Genomic DNA, 23501 nt, shown 5'->3' on the forward strand with positions numbered 1-23501 from the left:
GGAGCCTGAATGTACACAAGTCCATGACATCTTATGAGTAACTAAGCCCCTATGCATCATATTTGAGAAATCATGGCAGTCCCATGAAGTTCACATTGACTGGAAAAAAGGAAACATAATCCCCATTATTAAAAATTGAATTAACGAAGACCCACCGCTTGCGGAAAAACCAGATGCATCCTCATTGTTTTCACTCTGCAGGACAGAGGAGTGCATTTTAAATGTAAAAATGTATCTGGTGCTCTCTGGCTTGTGAAATGTGTTTTTTTTTTTTTTTTTTTTTTGTTTGTTTGTTTGTTTTTTTTTTGACTCTGCAGAAACTGCTGGTTTCTGCAAAGGGAAAAAATGGAAAAAAGCCATTAAAAATGGAAAAAGCCATTAAAAGGAGAAGAGGCAAAAAATCAGATAAAATGATCTGAAATGTTGACAGGAGAAGTGGGTTAAGATGTGACTGGCAATTGCATGTGTATGTGTGTGTAACGTGCAGCAGAGCTGAGGACTCTCAGCATGGACTTGGTGAGGCTGGTCTTGCTGGACAATGCAGAGTAGCACTGCTTGCAGATGGGCTGGGTGCACTCCCTCCTGCCCATGGGACCCTCCTGGCAGGATGCAGGATTTGTGCTCCCTTGGCATGTACCCAAAGAGGGGCTGTGTTTTGTAGAATGCCTTGGAGTAGAGCAAAAACCTTATGAAACCGTACCATAGTGACTAGAAAGGGCTAGTGGGGATTTTAGATGGAAGATTATGCGTTAACCTGAGGGAGCAAACTTGAGGAAAAAAAAAATTACATCTCATTTTCCTGAGGAATTGTCTAAGACAGGCTCTGGGCTCCTTTGCCTAGCATAGGACACAAAGATGAATATTTCCCACGAGATGGCACTATTGCCTCAAGAACAGAAAGATCAGGTTTTCATTTCAACTGCAGTTAAAGCTATTGCCATAGTGAGATTTGCCAGTTAATGCATAATAGTCATAGATCAGAGCAGGATCAACATATGTCAAATGGAGAATTAGCTTGCTGATTGAACTATTGAAGTTTGCTCCTGACAAGAGTATGAAAACCCTGATACATGTAAGATGAACATCACCATCAATACATTACTGGAGAAACTGTTTAGGTTTTTTTCCTATTGAGAGGTCAATTTTTCAAAATTAAATTAATGAGTCTTTCCAAAGTGAATTGTATTTATCTGGTTGTATTCTGACCAATCTTCTCAAAGAACATATATAAAAACAAATACCAAACTGAAATTCAGATTGAAAATTAACTACTCTTAGCATTTGTAATTTTAAAATTACTTCTAGTTCTTACCTAGTTCAAGAGAATGGCAGCTTGCAAAATTGTTATCTTCTGTGTGGTTAGTCAGCTGCAATGGCTGACTGGCAAGCTGCTTCACTATTCACTTTGTCTATGACTGAAATAGATGTTTTTCAAACGAAATCTGCGAAGTATTTGAATCAGGAACATACTCCCTGCTTTTAGCTGCAGCTCTGTTCATTTTCTAACCAAAGACAGAGTCAGTTACACCTGCTGAATCCTCAGGATACAGCTGGAGGGAACACTGCTGTCACAGCAACTGATTTGGATAATTATGTTCTTCAAATTATTAATTGCTGTTTTAAAAGAAAGTTTGTTTAGCACCATGCCCTATCTTCAACTGCAGTGTTGTTCCAGAATGTAATTTCTCTAATGCTTGGAAGTTTTCTTCTGAATCCAGCCCAAATTTATTCATTTCCAGGCTATACCTCTTTGTTCTTCTGCCAGTGTGATTATCTTCAGAAGTCCTTGTTCCCCGCCTCTGGTATTTGCCCTGCTGATGATAGCAATCATCTTTTCTCCTAGTTTTAGTTTCTCTGAACTAAAACCACCAAATCTTTCCATCTCCTCTGAAGAGAATTTTTTCATTGCCTTGATTATCCTTTTGAGTGGCTCCGGGTATATTTCTGTTTCAATCCATCTTGAGTACAAATGGCTAGAAATGGTGCCCAATATTCAGGATAAGGCCTGACAAGATCTTTATATCATACACTTATCAGCTTCATTGTACCATTGTAGTGTGTCTGTGGGAAGTGGCTTAATATCTGTGATCAGTCAATAAGCTTCATTATTCTTAGTTGCTTCAAATTGGTGAGTCTTTTTTCCCCTAGAACCTAATTCATCCACACATTTTTTGATGGACTCTTGATGTCTAAATCCTTTTCATATGAATGACATGGTTGTTTTAGAAATGCTGAACTTTGGACATCCATTTGCACACAGACCATGACAATGGTGTCTGTGAATGCCATAGTGCATCATCATGTGTTCCTCTGTTGCTAAAACTTATTACATTAAAGTGCCTGAACAGATTTTGGTGACCAGCCTCACAAAGTTTCAAAGTAGCTATCTGGAAACTTGACAATGCAAAGAAAAATATCTTACTTAACTCTATTTATGTGCACTTTGCAAGAGAAGAAATAAATGTGATGAGTATGGCTATAAACTTGTTGAAATATAGGAGACCATTCAGTGAACAGGTCTCTTTCAGTATTAACAGAATGAAATACTAGAAATTCCTCATAAAAAACCAGAAGTTATGAACCTGATTGTTTGGAGCAAGAGCTTTAAATAACAGTGAAATATTTTGTAAGCCATCTAGCCTTTTGATTTACTGATGACATGGATCTCATTTCTTGAGGCATGCTTTTTTTCTTAGTTGTATTTGCCTATCTCTTAAATTTGCCAAGGGCCTTCATACACATCTCTACAATATATGTATGACACTTATCACAGATAAAATGCACTTATAAAAATATTTTCTGCCATGATTCTGGATTTGTGCTGTTTATCTGTAAGTTGTGGGTCATCCAGAGCTTTCAAGTCTGATTCCTTGGTTGAATGGTGCTTTCCTCAGGCTATTTGGTGCCATTCCTTTTTGTTTGAATCATGCAACCTGTAACAGGCAAGCAGTCAACATGTACAGGATTGCCTCTTTCACTGAAATACCCTGTTAATGTATCTAAGTCTCTGTGCACCCACAGGATGTGGTTATTGTTTTCATGGTTCCTCCTTCACTGTTCATCTACTGTGCAGCTTTCAAACTAAAAGCTTTTCTCTGGGTCAGGAACAGTTTCTTACCTTCTGTGCCACAGGGCTGGATCTCACAAATGATCTGTCTGCAAAGCAGATGCAGCCTTACCATTATCAGTGCTTGGTGCAACATGCTCCCCTAGTCCCATGAGTTGGCTCAGGACCTATCCACCCTCCTGCTGCTGTCATCAATTACTCTCTGTGCCAGAGTATTGTGTGCTTAGAACAGCTCCATCATCTCATATCAATAAAAACAACCCAGGCATCTGGATGAGTGTTTCCATGCACAAATTCCTATGGGTAATAAAGGCAGAGAGTAAGGATCAAGGGAATATGACCATAAGACAGATTTCTGTCATAATCTGGTTGGGTGATGAAGGTGCCACGACCTTCCTTGCTAGAACAGTCTTTAAAAAGACACCTAGATTGACAGGGGCGCAGGCACTCTCAGGTGGAGAGTGATGTAGCTCTTTGTGCACTTTTAGGTGCAAAGTGCTCAGCTTTTAGGTGCACTATCAAGTGCAGTGATTTGCTCTTTTTGTGTGGCTGCCTGAGCAGCAGAGCCGCGTTTGCCACCCTGGGCGACAGGGTCTTTTCTGATCTCCAAGAGAGCTTCTTTATTCCATTGAGTCCAGAGGGGAAAGATACAAACGCTTCTGGGGGAGATGGATTATATAGGGTAGCTAGGGGCAGGGTTTCACAACTTGGCCAACGGGGAAAGGAATTGGGAAAGGGACCAATCAGAGGAAGGCTCCAAAAAGAACCAATCAGGAGGGGTAAAAACCAGGAGCAAGGGGAATAACCAATGGAGTATGAAACATTAACAGAACTGCAAATGCTCATGGGTTGAAGTATTTTTTCTTACCTTGAGCCGCAAAGAAAACTCTCAAAGGAGAGTACCTGCAAACTGAGGCAGCCTAGGGGCTGCATATGGAGTCAAAGCACTTTGGCTCACCCTGACCTAAGGAAATCTCTTAGGGGGACTTCACAAAGGTGAGGCACAGGTCACTGAGGAAGTGTAGGGGCTATGCATTCTGTACGGGAATTGTTGCATGTGGATGGTCCATGGACTACCACAGGTTACTTCTTACATTAAGAGTGTTTTTTTCACCCCTATGTGGGCCTTTAAATGTTCTTGAAGGTAATTGTATGCTTTTTCCTTATTTTTGAATAGGCTTAAATGTAGCTTCCTGCTTATCTCCCTAAAGCATGGAGTGTGCACAGGGTACAAAGCTACTTGGGAGATTTGGCTGGGCCAAGGAGAGGAGATATTTCACAAGGTCAGCTCTCCCACCCTAGCTGCTGTCTAGGAGGCTTCTCAAAATTTGGATAGATTGGCTGTACTTATAGGGTGGTTTTTGTTGCTGTTGTTTTCGGTTTGGCTTATTTTTTTAAAAAAATATTATTATTTATATTTTTATATTTTATTTATATTTTATATTTTATTATTATTTTATATTTTTTTATTTTCCCCAGCCTTGGAATTATATCAGATAAATGAATACTTCAACAAATGGTGAAAGTTGCCTGAGAGAAATTGCTTTTGGCAACTGTTCCTCCTAATTAAAATGAAAGTCTGAAGAGCCTCAGTCTTTGGGAATGATTAATCAAATGCCGACACCAGAAAAAATAAAGATAACGCTTTGTGCCTATTAACTGCTTTCTACGATTAGCATGTGTGTGTTCAGCCAAATGCAGCCTGACCCTGATGTGGTAGGAAGGAGAGGTTTGGATTGAATGGAGGGTGGCAGCTGTCACTTGCCCTGCTGAGCCAACCAGTGCCTTCCCAGCTTCCTGCTTACAGCAATAAGAGCAATCAGTAGAAAGTTTCAGTACTGAGAGACTCACAAACTGTCCACAGGACCCTGCAGTGGGCAGCAAGGGACCTTGTTCTGGTCACTTAGATGCAGCAGCTACAACATCTCTGTAAGCATTTGAGTGGATGACCAGACAGAAAAACAGAAAGGAAAGAGAATTTCTCTTCTGCTGTAGTCCAAGGTACAAGTTTCCCTGCTAGGGACTAAAATGCTGATCTAGAATGGTCAAAGACAGGTGTGCAGGGCCTCCAAGTTGTGCTTAGATCTACTTATTTCTCAAACTGTTACATAATTAGCAGTTATCAAAATCCTGAGGAAATCTGTCCTCTTTGCCCCCTAGGGTGGTAGCCTCAAGGCCAGTACACTTATACAGGCAGAGGGCTCATTTAACCACTGAAGAGGTCAGGACTAGCAGCTGGTGGAGGTCCTGGGGGAGGCTCTGCACCCTCAGGGACCTCAGAGGTTGTTCCTGTCCCCTATCCCAGCCTGGGAAGCCAAAAACACGTTGAGAAAGTGCTGAGCAGGAACAGCAGACAAAATCAGTGTGTGCACATGTGTGCAGTGGTCAGGGGAATCCCCCAGAAAAAAAAATGCAACCAGAGGTCTTGGGAGGCAATACTGGATTTATGGCAGCCCAGCATAGGAGATGTGACCCCAAAACCTGAGGGATGGTGCTAGGCAAAAAAATGTGCAGGCAAGTGCCTGGAGGAAGGCTGTGGAGGACAGCCATTGATCTGCACATGGGGAAGAGACGTGCCTGTGGGACCCAGATGAGACAGAGCAAAGAAATGAAGTTTTGAGCCTATAATCTTCATATGGAGAATGTGTGAGTCAGGGCTGTGGGAGAGCTGAGGATCCACATGTGCACATATGAAAGGGAGAGGGGCAGGGAGTGGCCAGCCTGCTTGGCTCAGAAACAGCAGAGACAGGCTCTCAAATGATGCCTCCAAAGTCAACCCAACTGTAAGGAGGATTTCAGACAGCACAGAGTGAGAGTTGAAGATGACAGAGCAATGTCATCATTTCAGTTGGCCTCACCCGTGGTAGCTAAAGCATGGAAACAGAAACCAGTGAGCACTTAGGAAAATAAAAGTACAATACAAGATAAAGAGGCTGGTTGACATATCTGTATGGTACTTCCGAGCTGGTCTGCCGGCTAGCTCTGCTCTTCAGATACCATATAAATGAGTTATTCCTTTGGGTCCAGATTTCAGACAGAGATGTGACCTTGCTTGGAAGAATGGAGCGGCTCACACTTGGTGGTAATTAAGAAGGTGTTTATTTAGGGCAAAGGCCCTGGTGTCAGAGAGCTTGAGAGTGTGAGCGAGGATTTTGGCTCTCCCCTGCCCTTAAGAACAGGGGCGTTACTGATGGAAATGAGGGGGAGTGACTTAGGTACAGGGGGCATTGACGTGTCCATTTCGGGGCAAAAGGGGTGGGGGGGATACCTGAAGCCTTGGCTGAACCACCTGGCTCTGCCACAGCCATCAAGTACCAGTGTGTGTCCATTGATAAGGTACAACGGGGGATACAATAGACTGGGAGGGCTATTGAGGGGGTACAATGGGGAGGGAGAGGCCTATTGAGGGGGTTAACGACAGGGATTAGGGGAAGGGAAGTGGGGGTGGATGAACTTTTACAGAAACTCAATAATAAAAATCATACAAAACTTTAGAAAATCCAAAATGCACATTGCAACAATCTGTTCTAAGCAGGGAAAAATGTTGCTATGCATAGGGGCATTTAAGTGTAGACAAGTACTACATTCTGGGAAGGCAGCCCCATGGGAAGGCCTGAGCTAGACATGGAGGAGCTCAAGTGCCATAGGAAATCTTGCCTTGCCATCTGGGTTGTGGGCCAGGCAGATTTCCTCAACCGAGGCTCAGAGATGTGTAGAAAAACTGTGATTAAGCAAGCCATGTGTAGGAAAATATTCTCAGAGCTCGCTTTAGCCACTGCCACAACCTAGTGGTTTCAGAAATGTCTGCAAAGTAGTAGTACTGCTCCTCCACTGCTGAGCGTAAATTCATGGGAGGGATTTATACTACAGCTCAGGGTTGCCTGCATAAGCCTGTTTTCCTTTGCTTTGTGTGCAGGAATGAGGGTTGTGAGTCTGGGCCCATGGCTGGTCTCTAACTAGGCTTATTCCCGGCATAACTCCTCTCCCATCCTCCTCTGCCTCACAAGAAAAAAAAAAAAAAATCTTTAATGGGTGTATAAACACTGGCAGCCTTCAGGTTTTTGTTTCTTTCGGAGCCTAATTTAAATGAACAGCAGACATTTTATGGGCTTTTCCAAGAGAACCTACAGGGGCTTATTTGCTCGAGTCTGACTTTCTGACAGCTCTCTACCAGTCTAATCAAAACCAGACTTTGTCTCATGTGAAGTAAAGTAATATATATTAATGCAGCTACAAAGAACCAGGCTAAATGTAGTAAGTCATAAACCACTACTATGGCAGCAAGCATTCAATCCAAGTGTACCACACTTGGATTTTGGAACAAGGGTTGCATTTGTTTTGTTTCCATTGTACAAGGAAAGTTGTAGTGGTGAGGTGTCGCCACCCGCCTCTGCCTCCGGCTGGCTCTTCTGAGGGTAGCGACCTTCCCTAGCGAGTTGCCTTGAGTAAGGCAGCCTCAGTCCAGGTGGCGCAGGGCACCTCGGTGGATTTCAGCTCTTTCGTGAAGTCCAAGACTATCAGTCTGGACAAGGCTCTAGCTGTTGGAGGCTGCTCTTCCCAAGGGGGTGATCCCAAGTGGCGCAGAAGGAAACGCAGGAGTCAGGGATGGTCTCCGGGAGGCTTCTTTATTTTAGCTCCGCCGACGAACCAAAGACCCCGAAAGGCTCGGCTGTGAGGGTTTTATGCACCTACCAAAGGGGGTGGGGTTTTACCAGCAACCAATGAGGTTAGAAACTGAGGAAAGGGACCAATCAGGGAGAACATTAATAAACAAATTAGGGGATCGAAACTTGGACCAATCAAGGGAAGGATACAGAACTGACCAACCAGGGAACAGAACTGGGGTAGCCAATCCACAGCTGGGGGGTGCTCATGCACTGTCTGCTCTCCAAGGGAGTGCAGGGTGCATGACCCTTTCAATGTCCTCTTCGGAGGCAGGGGCCTCCACAGTGAGGAGCTGAGAAAACATGTCTTACACCTAGAAAATGCCCCACTTGTGTAACTTGGAGTATGTGGCTACAACTCAAAGGGTATCTCTTAACTTCTGTCCTCACAAGTGGGAATGTGGAGTTGATATCTCATGGTGGGGTGCACCCAGTTCCCTTAGGGGAGCTGTGGGCATGGAAGGCACTCCCTTGGAGGTGGGTAAGACAAATCCTCGGACCAGGCTGGATTTAAGGGAGATTCGTCTTTATCATCTTTTTAGATTTTTTTCTTCAATACATAGACCATATTTTGAAATGTTCCCAAGTCTTTGTTTAGAGGGATTCTGGATGGCATAGTTAGAGTGGGGAATTCTGTGGAGATATTAAATACTTAAAATGTTTTGACAGACAGCTCAACACTAATCTCTAAAAGAAGACTTTTTTCTATTTCTAATTATCCCATACTGTTCTCATCACATAATATCACCTTTCTCTGTATAAGTTCATGTTCAATTCCTGACATCTGGAAGAAATTTCTCCTTATCTGGCATGTGTATTTTCAAGTGAAATTGTGAAAAGAGGTGCTGAACTGATAAAGCAGGGATGTACCTTTGGGCTGGACCAGATGGTGAGGTACTACAAGCAGAAGGCATTCTGCCCAAAACGAGGAGGAAGTAGAAGGAAATATCTAGGACTGGGCCAAGATGGAGGAATGGTAAAATCCTGTGCTCATTCAGGAGGTGTCTGTTTAACCTTCCCCTTCTAACAGGGACCTTAAGTTTCTCTGAAGCTGGAGAGACATCAGGAAGCTTTAGACTATGAGATTTCCTGTCTAATTTAGGTTTCAGTGTTTCCAGTTTCTCTGTTGAACTATTGCGTGACTGAAAATCTTATCTGGTAGCAGACAGCCAGCATTAGCCACAGTGTGTATAGTATGGTCCACCTGGTTTCCTTTCCAGCTATTCTATGCTGAAGCCACAGTTTAGCTCTTGCTGTATTGCCTTAGTTATTTCAGGGTGATGACAAATGCTTTTGTCTAAAAGTTCCAAATTACCTTTTGCAGTATGCCTAGAGGAGAGATTTCAGCCCATGGGCTGAGATTCCTTCGAGCACCGTTCCTGTCCAAATGGACTATTGACATGGGGTTTTTGACATCTCCTCTCTCTTGTCACCCAGTCATTTGGAAGGAAATGATTCTTTCAAAACAAGCCTGAGCTCCAGCAGACTAATAGTTTTTTATTTCTAGTCAAATAAACATACTTGTGTCCATTACCACTGTGCAGAACACATCAATTTGTGCTGTGGGGATTCAGTGTTATTTGAGGTCCGTCTGGCAGACAATCCAGGAAAGCATCTCCCACAAAAAGTTGTAACAAGACCAAGACGTGGAGTTACACCAAATCCTACGTGGTCATGTTTGATAGCCTTAGAGTGATTTGGGAGGATGTCAAAGTGATACCAAATTCATTTTGGTTTGTTGTTTCTTCTAGTGACTTTCACTGAGTAAACACTGACATTTTATTTCATCTGCATTGATTGGACAGTTTGGTTTTTTTCATGGACACTCAGAGCATTCACATCTGCAATTTTGATTCAGGGTCTGTTTAATTGTGATTTTTGGTGGGTTTTGTTGTTGTTTGCTTTATTCTTTTTTGTTTGTGCTCTTTACTTTGTACAAACCCAGCACACAAACAAATGTATTAACTGCATGGACCATGTATTTGATTTGATGACATTATTTTTCACTGCTCTCTGCAGAGCATTATCGCTGATTTTCTAGAATATGTTGTAGCTATTAGCTTTTCTAGGTTTAATGTCTCTCAATGAATTGCAGTATAACTTGCTTTTGGAAGGGTGGATGACTATAGATAAAACATTATTTAGCTTTAAAAGTGTGGAGGACCTTTTTATTCTTGTTTTTATGAGTACTATCCAGTTTTGGCACAAGAACAGCCATGCAGTCAGTATAAATCAAATTCTTTTGGATACTTACCTTTTCATCATTTTCTAAAAATGTGGATGTGTTGACATTTTATGCAACCACCTTTAAAGTATTTTTGGATAGGCAATTTATACTGTGTCTTTTTTTAGGCTTTTGTTTTGATCTTTCAGCCTGTCCAGTTTTATAGGTGTCATGGTGACTCTTGGAAACAGGAATTTATCTATGTTGCTGTTATAAACAGGCAAAGTGATACTAATAGTTGATTGAAAAACATTAGAATTTGGTAGAGTGTTTTTGACCTCTTTATGTAGAAGGTGAAGCCACTGGAACCATCTGGTTGGCTTTTTAGCAAGACTACTTTTCACTGTGGACAGAAAAAAGTACTCAGACAGAAGAAATAATGTTACTCTATTAATACAAAGGCTTTTAAGGGCTTTAATAATGCCTGTTGCACTGGATTGGAATAAAATGCTGTGGTGGTTTCACGTTCACCAAATTTTGTCTGCCAAGTGGAAGACCATCTGTGCTAAACCAACACAAATGCAGACACTTTCCTAGGAAATGATTATTAAAGCTGTAATCCTGTATTATGCATAAAGTTGGTCAACATTTGAAGAGTGTCACCAGGGACTGATTTTCAGCTTGGCTTATGGTGTCTTCCTGTTGCTCTAGAGGCCAGGGCAGTTCACAGAGCAGAAGACATTTCTACATCTGAACACCAGATTTTGTATCATGCAGACTCATGGAATGGAAAAAGCCTGTAGTCAAAAAACCTATATGAAGAGAATAGCCGTTTTCCAGGAAGGTTGAAAAAGGGAAGTTTGGTAGGCTAACCATAAAAGTGAGTGCAAAGGAGGATATTCCACATGTGCATGCACCTGGCTTCACAGAGGACCCCACTGACTTGTGCCCTTTTGTTCTGTAAAGGGGAAACAAAATGGTGCATTCTAGGTAGTTTCATACATAAAATAATTGAGTCAATCTTTAGATTGCCTTTCAATGATAAATAAATTTTGCTTGTGCACTTTTATTAATGGTGAGTATTAAAGTTCTGTGTACAATTGAAGAAGTGGCTTTTTTCTAAAATTGAATGGCTTGTTTTGTGGCAGCATAGTGGAAACCATAGTAATAATATTAAATCAGGTAACATTCAAAAAAGCTGATCTATGTCATTTGGAGAGATCAGGTTCATTAGTGAAGGGCAGAGGCATAGTAATTCACAAGATCAAATTCATAAAACCAGAACCTCCTGAGCTGTTTTTAGCTGTTCCCTTAGTCAGTTATTTCTCATGGGAAACCCAGATCCTGCAGAAAAGAGTGCAGCCACATGAATGAAGTGTGAGTCAGTTTGCCCCTTGCCAGCAACAGCAGTTATTTCTTTGTCTCATTTGTAGGTGATTTTGAGATCCTGTCTGGGTAGTTTTTTTCCTGCTTGTGTAAATAGTCTTTTACATTCCCAGTGTACCAAATCTGAGTCACAATATCAAACTCCAAACCCAGTTTTCTTGCACGTGGTACTGGCAGTCTTTTCCATAGCCCCTGATTACTTGTGGTGATGTAAATACCACTGGAGTGCTAGATGTCATCCACAAATCACAGCCTGGTGAGGACCTCATATGTGAACCCTCTGACTGTGCCTTTCATAAAAGGTTGGTTAATGAACAGTAACAGAGAAGGATTTCTTCTGGGCACAGAGCATCAAGGTATGTGTTTTTTGGACCCTTTATGTAGACATACTCCAGATGTGTTCCTTGCTGCTTGGTAATCACTGCATTCCCCAGATAACTGTGATAATGATAATATTAGCAAAATTCTAGTAATAGATGTACACAGGAGCTTTCAAGTTCCTGCTTAAAAAGGAGGAGGTTCAGGTGTATTTTCTTTTATTATCTTACTTGGAGGATTGCCTTACATGTCTTTAAAAGGAGGAGAACAGTGGTAGACACAGACTGTATTTTTGCTACCTCTCTGATTGCCACCAGATAAGAACAAAATGGTTTCACTACTGCTATGCTCTTATTTTTACACCTGGATATTATGCCAAAGTTTTCTTTTTTTTTTTTTTTTTTTTTTTAAGTTAGGGGAAAATTGAAGTTTACTGCTAAGTTATTGCTTGCCAAGCTTTTTCAGCTGCAGGATATAATGGAAGCCAAATTCCTTGGAACTTATTAAGGCTGTCAGTATAATCAAGGGGAATTGCATAGTGATAAAATTATGGATCTGCGCCACAGTACTCATGTGTAATGTATGGGTGTAGACATATATATGGTTTTTATGCCAGGGTGCTGTGGCATAGCTCCGTATTTTTCTTCAAGTGCAATTTCTCTGGATTGTTGTATATGAGTGTACATACATATACACAGGAGAGAGAGAAAAAAAGTCTCCTCCCCTTGTGTTGTCTGAGTCTTTGAAGACAGCATCTGCTCATAATGATACACTCATTGACAAGCAGATGTTCCAGAGCTGGGTTTAAGAGTAGCATAAATCGAGATTTCAACAATTCCTTTAAATTTTGATATGGCACTTTCAAAACACCATGTATTTTGAATTTATAAAAGACAGAAATATAAATTCTTTCATTTTGTCTCATACCTAAGCCCCAGTAGTGTTTTGGGGTTTTTTTCAAATGATAAATGTCTTTGTCAGGAGCCACGTTCTATGGCACACCCACAGTTCCTAGCGAAAAATTTGAAAGAAGTCATTTGTTCAGAGCTGGGCTTGTTCAGGCTCTCTCTGCCTTGGCTGGTATGTGCAATGCATCAGCCTCCTTAGAGTAGTTCCCATCAGGATATTTAAGAAGATTTTTGTTTACCAAAGGAAGACATGGCTTTCACTCAAATATAACATATAATGACTCTCACAGCCAATCAGCTTTTATGAAAACAGTTTTAAAGGTCCTGCTTACAACAAAACATGTCAAGGAATGTGTGTTTGAGTCAGAAAACCTAACCTATGTTCTCATGCCTGTTGGCACAGGAGGGGAGAGGGAGCCAAGGCAAAATGTAAAGGGGTTGCAGGACGATATTGCCTGTGTTATACCATCTTCCCTTTCCCAGTGGGAATCTTCCTCTGAGGATGGTACAAGCAGCAGGTTTGAGGCTGTGAAAAATGAAAGACCCTCAATCATTGCTGTTTGCCACTTAGCCCTTCCTTGCATCAGCCAGCTGAGTCCTGGCTCCCTGTCTTCTTTGGCTTGCCTGTTGTGTGCTTTTAGGGGAAACTCCTGTCCACAGCTCACCTGGTGCTGGGGTGACATGTGGGATGGACACACAGACAGGCAGAAAACATCTAAGGGACAAATAATGTCCAATGCTTCCAGAAAGCCTGCCTGTGCTTTAGCCCAGAAGCTCTCTGGACAGCTCCACAAAGGTGAAGTTAACTCAGAAGGACATTATCTTGTGCAAGTTCCAATGGATTTTGATAGGATGCAGATGGTCAGCAGCTCCTTCTGCAGGACAGTCTGGTGGCCAAAGACACACTCTGGCCCAAGGAGACCATGCATTGCCTGAGATCTTAGACTCTAGAGTGAAGGAAGGCCAAAGACTCTTCTCATTAAGATGATGTTTGGGGCACTCTTGGGTTTTGACCAAGACTCAGAAAGTAACCCCTAACAAGGCAGGAAGTTTAATTGCAAGGCTGCAGGAGCTTTCCGGGGTTGCAAGATAAATAGGACACGGTGGTTATTTATTCTGTAGCTACAGAGAACACATAGCAGGATTCAGCTGTGTGAACTCCAAAGCAACAGTTTGTCTCTTATTGATAAGTATTTGTCATAGACAGATGAAGGAGACCATCAACAAATCCTGGTTAGCTTTTCAAGCTGGGAGTTGATTTGTGCATAGTTAAACAGAAGATATTTATAGAAGCATTAGCTGGTTGAACAAAATACTTCAGAAGTTTGTTTAGAAGTGATTGAAATCAGCTGTTGCTGAACTGAAAAACCAGCCACACAAGCTAAGTCTACAGCCCTTTGTCTTTCTGTTGTCTGTTATTGTAGTGCTTTCTTCTTCCAGCAACATTACTAACTCAGGGAAATAACATCAGTCTCCTGTCTTTCACTGGTGGGTATTAATAATTCAAGGATTAAACTCATCATTAAAGAGACCAATTTAAGTGGGTTTTAATGAGAAACTGCTCCAGTTCTTATATTAAAATGTATTTAAAGTATTTTCATGTTTGAGAAATCAAGCACTGAAGCATCAGGAACACCAGTGCAGCCCCTACCCAAAGCCCCCTTTGCCAACAGTTGTAAACCTAGTCAAAAGTGAGTAATGTGGAAGATAACAGAGGGCCCTTCCCTTTCAGAGTCCTGCAGGTCAAAATTCACCACTGCAGTACTCTACAATTAAGAAAATGCTGGTGTCATTGTGAACCGGGCTGTTCTGTCCTCATCCAGCCCTGCTGGCTGCCCCATACAAATGCTGATCCCTTTTGTTCTGACAGCCCTTCTTATCTCCCAGCAAGTTGTGGACCCAAGTACAGTGGCGTGTTTTGTACAATCTGAGTAGAACAAAAAAATGTCATTAGGGTAATGAACTGAACCTGTCTCATGTGAAAAGGAGCTTTCCAGATGATGCACTTCTCAAGGCAGCTATGCTCCACTGGTGTCCTTCCTCTATGCCATTGCAGTAGTGTTTTGCTAAGTACAAGCCTTGTTTTGACTCCTATAAGATACTCAAACAGATCACTGATTTCAGGGAATTAATCACTGTGTTGATAAGCAGCAAGTTGCTGGTATTTTTTTTTTTTTTTCTATTTGTTTTTCTTCCTACCATAAGTAAGTACCATTAGTTAAATAGTGTGCTTAACTTGATAATATTTAAACATCCTAGGACAACTCCTCTTATAAAACCCTCATTTATACAACAGCAGTGATCCCTTCACAGCTCAACCAAACCTTGGCATTCCTGTCTACCACCTGCACAGTTCAGAGCTCTGCTCTTCCTTCGCATATTCTCTGGTGAGAACATCACAACCTTGACACCAGGGTTGTCCTATGACTTGATGTCTCCCAATGGTGGATAGTTTTCTGGGGACATACTTCCTTCATGAATAGCATCAAAAATGCTTTCACAACAAAAAATGCCAGAGATGCCTTTAAAAGATTTCAATGCAAGGGGCCTGAATGTGAGGTAAAAGGAAAAGTCTCCATATTTAATCTCTAAATTAGAATTTATTGCTGATGTTTACACAGATGTTATAGAGCTGGAGCCACTGCACATCTGGGCAGTAGGTGGCCAAATTTTCCTTTCAATTTTTTACTGAAAACACAGTCAGAGGAGGCTGGCTGACATAATGAATAAATCAAAATGTTGTCCACAGGAAATAAGGAGATGGCTGGAATGAAGCATAAATAATGTAATACTAACATGGAGAGATTATTTCATACATCTTTTTCAGAGGACTATAGTGAATGGCTTGCTGGAAAATTTCTGAGAGAGCTGCTCTAAATGCACAGTTATGAATGATCTCTTCACCTCTGTGCAAAAGGCTGGATTAGTAGGAGTCCACATGGCCACAGACACAGGGGCAGGGAAAGAGGTGGCAGACAGAAGACAAGATAGAAAGATATTTTTATATATTCTATCCTATCTTTGATAGGGGAATGAAAGAACAAAGACCTTTTGGTTTTAGCAACATGAAAAAGTGATTGTGTCATAAAAATTTCCAAGATTAAAAGAATGAAGAGGAATGCAGATTTTTTTCCCGCATAAAAAAAGATCCCATGTCTTATCTTTGAGAAAAATAGATTTGCTTGCCTAGTCAGAAAATTTAACACCTATTCTTTCCCAGTATTACTCTTCTCTGAGCAAAAGTTCTGATCCCCCTTTACCTGCTTGCACTTGGACATGGAAGGAGATGTACCAGCCCAAGGGCAGTGTTTGCAAAAAATCTGGGTTGATACAGAAAAACTTGGCTGATGTCAGCAGAACAAGTGGTCTGGTGTAATCAGAGTTGCTACTCAGGGGGTGTCTTAGCAGTCCTGTCAGTCATGGCTGGGTGCAACTTTGCCTTGTGCTCCCACGCTTCATGCTGGGGTTACACTGCTCACAGCCTTGAAGTCTGCAGAACATCTGGAAGCACTCACTTGCCAGGTACTTTAGGAAGACTCATAGAAGCCCAGGAAGATGGTAACTGGAGAGCATGAGCTCCTAAGAAGACTGCTGTTTCCTAACATACTCTATCAGGTTCCAGGAAATAAAATCATTCAGGTGATCCAATCTTGGTCCTTGCTGAGCTAGGAGAGGTCCTGCTTTTACCACTTTCCAAATCCATTGCAAGCCAGCTGTACAGGGATGTTGGTTGGACAGCTAAATCCCTGAGAAACCATATTACAGGAAGTTAAAACTCTGATTTGAATTCTAATGACTTCCCATTGGATTATGGGGACATTAGTAGGTTTCTGAGGAAAAAATGATTAGAGGAGAAAGAAACAGTGAGATTTTCTGCATCACTACAGTTGTATTTAATGCAATGCATATGTATGGTCCAAGAGAGAATGCATGGAAGACTCTGGGGTAGGCACAGCATCTATTAATGAGAATTTTGGCTGCTGACAGGGTCTCTATTTCCCAATTTGTGTGTTTGAAGCTTTGTTTCTGAAGTAGCTGTGATTGCTAAAAAACACCAGAGCTGTGCCAAGGATAATTTATATTTAGATACTTCTCATGGGTGATATAATTGTTTATCTATGAGGTCTTAAGTTATATTGTACCAGGCCAGCATTATTTCATGGGATATTTTTTGTGTACTTGTGTCGTAATGCCGTGCCCAAACCATGTGCAGTAGCATCTCTGTCCAGTATTAGGAATTTCGAGATACAAGAAAACCAAGACAAAAGGGGTCACAAAGGATTCTTAAAATTCCAGAAAATTCTCATTGCATTCAGGTGATCAGAGAAATATTCTCCCATTTCCACTAGGTATGTGGAGTTTTTCCAGGATCCTGTAGTACCTTCAAATGTACTTTCTGTCATGCAGAACCCTACAAAACTCTGTACATCTATAAAGCTGGAAATTTGGCTGGTTTTGCACAGTCTTATTTTGCTTTTGTTGATGAAAATTCCATCCTTGCTGATAATGCTTCTCTGTTGGTTTGGGTTTTTTTTTTTTAGCATGCAACATGTTGGAATTTACATTTAGCCAAGATGATTGGATAGGTCTGCCAGCTATTCCAAGATCATCTGTGTTCTACAAGCTGTTGCAACCACAGGCTTTTCTGTTGACTCAGACTCTGTGCTGTAGGCTTTCCCCCATCTTCTGGTTTCATTTGTCGTTGCTTGTTTTTAAAATCCAGCACAGAGAAATCAGTGAGTCCACTCTAGCACGCAAGGGTAATATCTGTGTGTGTGTGGAATATGATATTCCTTCATGGTGACCTTGATAACTCCTCTATGGCCATATCTAGATGGTCTCCAATGTCTTTTTCTTTTGCTAAATGATGGCCAAAGTCTCCCAACAGTCTTTAATGGCTTGTAAGATGACTTTGTCCTTTGCAATTATCAAATTATGAGATAGTTGTTTCTAGAGCCTCTTCTCTCTGCATCAGTCTGTTTTGGACTGATGCTCTATGATTGATAATTTCTGAGATAAGGACAGTTCCTAAACAAAATGTAACTTCAAGCTGTGTTGAAGGCATTAATTTAAGATCCACTCCACACTATACTGAACCAAACTGAATCTAAATAAATGCAAGGAGTTCCTAGCCTAGAATATTCTTAATTGTTTTATGTTTTTCAGAGTTACCATCTTCAAGATACAGACACCTTTTTGTTCGTCTTCTCAATGATTTATGTGGCTTGATAACTGAGAGAAATAGGCTTCTTAGCAACTTGTCCTCCTAAACAGCAATTGTTTTCCTTATTTGAACTGAAGCAATCTGAACTCTACTTCCTGAACCTGTTTGGGCTACAAAAAGGTTGTGAAATTCCTGTCATAGCGAAGTTCTGTATGGGTCCAATTTTCAGCCCAGGTGGTGACTTTTGACTGAAGTCTCAACATTGGGTTTTTTGTGGATCTAATGCCAATTACATCCATCATTTTATTGGTAGGTCTTTGCTGGCATATATACAGAGAAGCCCAGCAGACTGTCATTCTGAGGTTAAATTTGTGAAGAGAGAAACAGGGAGACCACCAGAGACTCAGGGGCACTGCAGGGACATGGTGCCCACTGAGTCTGAAGACCAGAGTGTTAGACCTTGCAGTAAAGGCTAAGCAAAAGCCTTAGTCACTGGAGTCAGGAAACTCTGATGCACAAAGGCGTTTGGGCTGAAGCACAAAGATGAAAAATCAGAACAAAGAGATAATGTCTGAGTGGACAGAGAGATAACAAGAAGATTCATTTGGCTATTGCTGGCTGTGAGCTATTATTTTGTGGAAGATTACTCCTTGTAGGCAGAGAAATGGCTGCCTGAGGCCACTCCAGCAACACTCATGTTAGCAACTTCCAGATCAGTTTAAAAGCTCCTACCCTCTTTTGTTTCCTGAAAAGTCTGTTCTTCAAAAGTTAGGTCATGCCAGTGGTTTGAATTTCTCCTCAAACGTGAGAGAAATGCCTACTTGCCTTACTGCTTTCTCTGGTGAAATCCCTTTCTTTTTAAAGGGCCAAAGAAGCTTATTTGCTTTAACATGAAAGTAGTCAAAAAACAGATGACTGTTTATTTTCGTACAATCACAAGGCACATTTTCTAACATCTCTCCCAGAAAAATCTCTGGTGGCTTTCTCCCAGTGTCGCTCTGTGACTCTGCCTGTGTTATTTTGGACAGGCTCAAGAAGTGGGTGCATGGAAACCTCATGAGATTTAGGAAACCTTAGGACAAGGTGCTGCACCTGGGTTCAGCGTGTGAGCCTCCTCAACTACATGCCTGGGGAAGAAGGGAAGACAGCAATAGCTTGATGAAACCAAAACCAGTCTGGCCTCCTAGTAACCATGTTTCCAGCAGCTGCTTAAGGGAGCATGGCAGAGGAGTGATTCTTCTCCCATACAGCCTTGCAGAATTTGGGATCTGCTGTCCCAGAAGAGACAAAGCTTTGGGAAATCAGATCCTTCAGGCCCAAGAAAGGTAAAATTCACAGAATTTCCTGCCAGCCTTGGTACTTCCATATTACTGATTTCTCAACCATGGTATGAGCCAACATCCAACAGGCTGTTTGGTGCCCCTCAATTCATGTCGTTACTGAGTTAAAGTCAGACTTTTACTTGTATTCAGGGTTGTGGCTTGGTATGGTTTCTATGAGCTAGTGACCGTAATCCTGATGATGAATTGTTTTCTGGTGGTTTCTATGCTTGTGTTGACAGTATTGCTCTTGCCCCAGAAATGAACAATAACTATACTTTATGTTAATTTGCTTTGAGGTATTAGCCACAGATAATAATTCTGCCCTCTCTAGGCTTTGGTTTTCTTTAGAAAACAGTTTAAAGATTGTGGTGTTCTTGGTCTGTTTCTGGCCAGACTCCAGCAAAACAAAGTCTAGATGTTACACTGTAATTAAAACAGTCCTTACTGAAAGCTATCAAGCCATGAAGCATATCTATGTTTTCAACTCTGAACTTCCTTCCTGAGGACATTATGTGTTTTAATGAAAATGAACATGATTTCTTCAGCATTTTTTTCCTCTTCATGAACCACAGAGATAAGGTCTGTCACATATGTTATGTATCAGAGAAGCACTCAAACGGTTAAGAGAAAACCAAAATATTTCAGTCAGCCTGTATCATTGTGATGATTTTTTTATTTCTTTAGCAAAGGGGAAAAAAACTGACATTAGCTGCAGGCCCTGCCAAAATAGACATTTGTTTTCCATTAGCTGCACATATGCTTTCCTAAGGGCTTACTACGAATTGAGACGCAGCTCTGAGCATAGATCTGGTTTATGTAAGGCATTTTTTATAAAGATAAGTAAACTTCACACTCAGAAGTTTCTTGTTTCTTCTTCTAATTCTACATTGATTATCTCTCTACTTAACACTCAAAGGCTGTGGCCTTGTCTCACCTGGGGAGAGGTGTCCTGGAATAGGAGGGAGTGATGTAGTTAAGTGGCCTTAAGTTAAGATCCTACAACAAACTAAAGAATAATAAGATATTTAGAGCTTTGGTGTCATTCTCAAGTCTTAAAATATGTTCCACCTAGTCTCAGGTGAGTCTTGTAGAGAAAGGCATAATTCTTCAGCACATCTACTTAGCAATCTACAGCAAGTGGAGGAAAATTTTCTTCCAGACATTTTTTATTTTTAGCTGAAGTGTGAACTGGAAGCAATCCATTGGCCAGTCTGTTACCAGCAACCTAGTCCATGCATGAGTAGTAACTCCTTTTGAAATCAGATTTTCATATGTTCCAGGTGCAAGTAGCAGTTCATGGATGGCCACATGGATGCTAGAGGACTCCAGAAGTAGTTATTACTTATAGTTTTAGACTGAAAAATGTTTGAAAGTAAAATTCACCACAAACTTAATTTTCTACATTTTCTGTGGTATATGCAGCACAAGTGCCATGGGAGTTCACTGCCTTTCAAGAATCAGATCATTGATTCTTTGGATAGCACAAAATCCAATAAAAATATCAAGAAAATAAAGCAAAATACAGTAGTCTTTACTACCACAACCCCTGAATAAAAGTGAATTGCTGGAAAGCTGAAGCCCAGAAACACCTTGTCAGCTCCCAGGCTGTACTCTATTCCCCATCATGAAGAACGGGAGGAAACAATAGGGTTTTCAGCCTTGTGTAGCTGAGAGATCTGTGGGAGCTGTGCCTTACCAGCAAATCCCTCCTGAGAAAGCCCCTGGGAGGCTCCTGCTGCTCTCTGGAAAGAAGACAGAGGAAAGTGGACAGGAAGCAAGTTAGTGCAGTTCAAGGTAAACAACGTGCTTGGCAGGGTATCTGGCTTTAATCACATCCCCAGCTGGAAGTTAGTAGACAAGTTTGGGTCTACCAGCTGTGCCTGGCATGGTAAGTGGAGGAAATTCTGCTGTGTCGGTGTGGTCTCTCCAGAGAGGGTTTGGTCTTGGGCTGGAAGGGTGAACATCTGAAAATGAGGTGTGAGACTCTGACTGAGGGGAGACAGGACATCATTATGGAAGTATTCTGTGCAGAAGATGAGCATGGCCAGAAATGCCCTGCTAACTTCAGGAGAGCCTCCACTGTGAACAGACACATCAGCTTGTGGGCAGCCCTCAGGAATCTCCATTCACAGAGTGTGAAGAAAATGCAGTGATGGGAATCAGAGTTAATTATTTTCCAGTCTTGAAGTGGAGACACCAGGAAGACATAAATGACCTCTTTGATGAAATGAAGAGGTTAAATAGGAAAATCTTTACCCAGAAAAGTTAGCAATCTGTAGCTTAGGTTTAATTTTAGCAGTACAATATGATGTAGGCAATGCTACGGTTCTTTGCTGTTTAAAATTTTGATGAGGCTGATATTTGTCATGCTCATGCTGCATGCAGAATAGAGAATGAGGTAAGTTAATGATATCACTGAGAGATCACAGTGGCTCCCGAAGCAGGAGAGATTCTTCCTCAATGGCATTTTGATTTCTCATTGTTTGTTGGATTGATTATTTTAAATGATCATCACAGTGTGGAAACAAAAATTTCTTCACCAATCTTAAAACCTGAAATTAAATGAGAATATAGTGTTTTCCTAACTGTAATTTTATTTTTTTTTCTTTCTCTATCATAAGGCCCATTATAGTCATCAGAAATGATTCAGGCAGTGAGGTAAATCAAGAGTCATAAGTGACTGAAATAAAATAACTAATGTTTGACAACTTTTTTCTCCTGTAGAATGTCTGAGATTGAGAGGAGGAGATATTCCTGATTTTATTTGGTTTTGGTTAAATCACTTTGGAAAAAATAGGATATCAGTCCCATCTCATGAGTGGTCTTAACCATCTAAACAGGCCCCTCTTATACTCTGATGTCCATCAAGGACCTGCCTGCTCTGACCTGTTCTACTCTCTGAATTTGCTGATCTGGCAATGGACTTAATCTCCTGTTCCCAAGAACTAGAGCCTACAATGCTTTTCTCTTTGTGTGCTGGGGCAACCGCCAGTGTCTCAGTGCAGGGAATACATTCTGGGAGCTTACAACCAAACTAACCTCTGCTAGTTCCATGAGAAAATGTGGAGGACATGTAGGGCAAATTGCAGTTCTCATTATGAGACTTAGGGAGGGGGGAGATATTTCAGAGGCAAATTTGGACAAGTATATCTCAACAGGATCCCCAGGTGAGTGGTCACAGCACCAAGCCTGACTGAGCTCAAGGAGCGTTTGGACAATGCTCTCAGACACATGGTCCAACTCCCGGGGATGTCTTGTGCAGGGCCAGCAGTTGGACTTGATGAACCTTGAGGGTGCCTTCCAACTCAGCTCATCCTGTGATTGTGTGATTCTGGGATAAATGCCTTGGATATGTCTAACTCTTCAAATGCAGCTGAAAAAGTGTTTGCTAAACAATGGCAAATGCTTTATTTGGGGATCCAGATAGGAACAAATCTCCTTTTTTTTTTTTTTTTTTTTCATGAAAGGGAGTATTATAAAGATATACTCTGTTTTCTTCAGTGTTTGTTTAAAAGCTTTAGTCAGCTATATGATTTTTGCCAAAATAAGTAATGGATACAGATTCTCTAACATCTGACTTATTTTAGCTTAAGGAATTTTATTTCATCTTTCAATAGGATTTTTTGGCAAATTGTGTTTTCCACCTAAATTCAGTAGCAAAGACTTTCTGCTTTCCAGGGCAGTAACTCACATAAGATGGTCGAAATGAGATCATGAAACTTTTATCTATGCCTTTTTATTTTCTAGGCGCATATGTTCCCTTTACTAAAACATGTTCCTTCTGAGTAACTTATGGCAGCCTATTTTCTGGTCAAAATGAATGTAGCAAAAACTATCCCAACACTTTCACTTTCTAAAAATAAAATAAAACTTGCTTTTAGCTTACAGAAAAATGTACATTTTATAATTTAAAAAATGTGTGTGGAGACTTAATTGATACAAACTTAGGCTTAAATCTAGTGACCCTGTTGTACACTACAATGACACAAAGACTTCAACTTCAGAAGGCTGAAAATTACTTTTATTTTTGTGATGTGTCTTCTTTATATACTATTCTACACAGACCAATTTGATTGGTGAAACATAGGCACTTCAATCACATTGGTCAGACTAGAGGGACATTAAGAAGTCCCTCCTAGGGAAAGAATGTAAACAGAGTTTACAGTTACAAAAACATATCTCTTGTTTACAGAAAATTCTTTGGAAAAAGAATTTCAGAAAACTAAAATATTTCAGGCACCAGCACTACATCCAAGTATTATTTTAGCTCAGCCCTGAGTTGTGCCTGTATTTCCATGAGGTGCAGTTTCACCAGTGTCCCAGTGTTGGTGAGAGCACCAGGGCAGGAATCTTAGAGGCCATGCCTGGTGTTTGCTGTTTAGGTTACCTTCCTGAGCATGTCCCAGGCTGTCACTGCTGTGTATGGGGATGATGCTGTGGCCAGCCCTGTCATGTCCCCTTGCCAGCATGGCAGGCATGACACATGGCAAGAATTTTGTAGGTGATGT

This window comes from Zosterops lateralis, assembly GCF_965231275.1.
Source record: "Zosterops lateralis genome assembly, chromosome: 5".
Lineage (NCBI taxonomy): Eukaryota > Metazoa > Chordata > Aves > Passeriformes > Zosteropidae > Zosterops > Zosterops lateralis.